The sequence below is a fragment of the Spermophilus citellus genome (genome assembly GCF_964194105.1).
Source record: "Spermophilus citellus genome assembly, chromosome: 1".
In the NCBI taxonomy this organism is placed as follows: Eukaryota; Metazoa; Chordata; class Mammalia; order Rodentia; family Sciuridae; genus Spermophilus; species Spermophilus citellus.
The window spans coordinates 216,749,209-216,752,148 of NC_138182.1; the positions used below are offsets into that span (position 1 = coordinate 216,749,209).

A 2,940-nucleotide genomic window follows, 5' to 3' on the forward strand; every position below is an offset into this window, starting at 1 on the left:
ATAGTGTATTATCCAGAATTAATGTCTCGTTTTTTGTAGTTAAGGCTCTTTGAGGTGAAAACTACAGAGGCAACTTGAAACAAGACAAAGGTTGATCAGCTTTTTGAGCGCAACATGGTTGTGGGTACCGTGGAACACCCTGTTGCCTGCTTCTGCTCCTCCCTCACCACTGTTTTCTCTTGCCCAGCAACAAGTGGGTCAGGAAGCCACGTTGCAGCCATGGCATTTGAAGACAACAGAAAGACACCGGTGGATTCATCAAGTTAGAATTACCCTCACCAGCCTCAATGTGAAATCGCTGGAGAAAGTGTGTGCTGACTTGATCAGTGCTGGAAAGGGAAAGAATCACAAAGTGAAAGGACTTGTTCCCCTGCCTACCAAGACTTTTGAGAATCACTACAAGAAAAACACCTTGTGGTGAAGGTTCCAAGACAAGGGGTCATTTCCAGATGAGAATCCACAAGTGACTCACTGACTTGCAGAGCCCTTCTGAGATTGGGAAGCAGATGACTTCCATCAGTATTGAGTTAAGAGTGGAGGTCGAAGTTACCATTGCAGATGCCTAAGTCAACTGTTTTAATGAATTGATTATCAGTTGTTACATTTTATTGGCTTTAATTCAGAATTTTAGGAATAGAAATAAATTGTGTTATGAATTTAAAATAAAAAAAGATTGATCAGTGGCTGGGGTTGTGGCTCAGCAGTAGAGTGCTTGCCTAGCATGTGCGAGGCCCTGGGTTTGATCCACAGTACCACATAAAAATAAATAAAATAAATAGAATTTAAAAAAATGTTGTGTCCAACTACAACTAAAAAATAAATATAAAACAAAAGATCAGTCAAAAGTCATCTATTTTTATCTTTGTTGCAGAATAAAAGTCAAAGAGAGACAGGCAGTCTACCACCTCAAGGTGGTCTTAACAATGAATATTTTTCAGAGGGATTCTCACATTATATACCTCTTTCCAGTTCAAAATTACATAGTTGTTCAATATGACTCTTTTTTCCAATGCTATGTCTGCTTGTACAAGGCAGGTAGGGAAAACACTTTGGGGATTTTAGAATTAATCAGCTTGGTATTGCAATCTTTGATAGTTGTCTGGTGAGTTCCCTTTCATCGTCTTGCTGTGAACTCTTGGATTTTGAAATCATCAGCATCTACTCATCACCACTGACAAATTTAGTATTGATTTTCATTTGTCATGTTCATTTATTTGTGGATGACAAAAAACAACAACACAATATTGATCAGCAGAAAAGCATCTACCACATATATACTACCCACACCAAGATTACATGCAATTCAAAGCAACAAATTAGGGAGGGTACATACCCATTGTTGACTCATTCTGAGAAAAAAGATTGACACATTGCAGTTGGTAGAGCTACACTGAATATATCAACCCATTGCTTTAATCACATATACTTTTATTCTGTCCTGATCAAATGACTTGTTTAATATTCTTAATGAAATGCACTGCTTCCCTCTAGTTTTCTGTCTTTTGTGACTGATAGTAAAAAGCCTGTCAAATTTTTGTGCTACTGGTTATATATCTGCTGTGACAAGGGTTACAATACTTACCTAATAGAATTTAGAATTGGTGTTTACTTTTCCCAGATGTTTCAGAGTACATGCCCCAGTGGAAATATAAACAACCTAAAATTTGTCCCACGTTGGTGAAGTATAGTCTAAAGAGTGTTTCAGTTTCTACTTATATGGGAACATCTTTTTTATGGAATGACCTTGGACCTGACTCATTTCAATAAAATTTGATTTTGCTCTAAAGGTAATAATAATCAGTTTTCTATGGAAATAACTCATATCCTAGCATATTTAGATGATGTCTCTTGGAAAGATGCTTCCTGGCACACCTGCTTGCCCTTGTAAGGGGCTACATGATGGTAGCTGTAGAGCTTTGGTTATTAAATATCAGCAAATAAAAACTATTATTATTATTATTATTATTAGTAGTAGTAGTAGTAGTAGTAACAGGGATTGAACTTAGAGGCACTTGACCAATGAGCCACATCCTAGCCTATTTTGTGTTTTATTTAGAGACAGAGTCTCACTGAGTTGCTTAGCGCCTCATTTTTGGTGAGGCTGGCTTTGAACTCACAATCCTTGGCCTTCGGAACTGCTGGGATTATAGGCATATGCCATTGCGCCCAGCTAAAATTCAATTTTTATTCATCCATTGCATGTAGGTGTATGAAAATATGTTTGGAAAAAATATGTTTGTATGTTCAAAATAATTACTCAATTGGCCCAGTAAATTTAGTAATTTGTGTGTGCATGGTTACAGAAAATTATGTGTACTGAATGTTAAAGGAGGAAAACACCTTTGGGAAAAGCAAGTATCACTATTACATTTACTATTACTTAATGAATGGCAGATACTGATTTTTAAAAAATCTTGGTGAATACGCAGTGGATGCAGTACAGAGGATACCTTTCCCATATGACTAGCAGTGCTTATGTAGTTGGTTTCCAGAGTCACAGATTTATTTGTGGATGACAAAAAAAACAACACCACAATCCTTTGTGTTTTTTCAAATGACAATGATGGTGCTTTATTTCTATCTGCTATACAATTATTTATTGAAAATAATGCATTTTGAATCTATCTGTTCACTTCTTCATATACTAGCCCATGTTTTCTTGATGTTTATGTTAGTTAACTTACTTTAGTTAACTGAAATTTAATTGAATGTTGATTTATGTGTATCAAATTTCTAGATTTGTGGTTATTTAGATTTATGTACCTTTGTGTTTATGCAAAGCAATTGTTTCTTTAGACACATACAGATGCTTCTGTAAAAAAAGAATTAAATTATAAGAATTAATTAGAATCAGAGCTTGGAAAACTAACATTTAAATACAGAATCTGGATTTGTATGGGGCCTTAAAAATGTGTTGTTGATTCTGCTGCCTCCAAATCA

General features: G+C 35.6%; 1 pseudogene across 1 annotated transcript; it reads left to right on the top strand.

Moving 5' to 3' along the window:
• The first annotated feature begins 219 nt into the window (after positions 1-219).
• LOC308657238 (small ribosomal subunit protein uS10-like) lies at positions 220-566 on the top strand (annotated as a pseudogene). The gene has a single exon. The product of its transcript is annotated as a small ribosomal subunit protein uS10-like (transcript).
• The last annotated feature ends 2,374 nt before the right edge of the window (positions 567-2,940 follow it).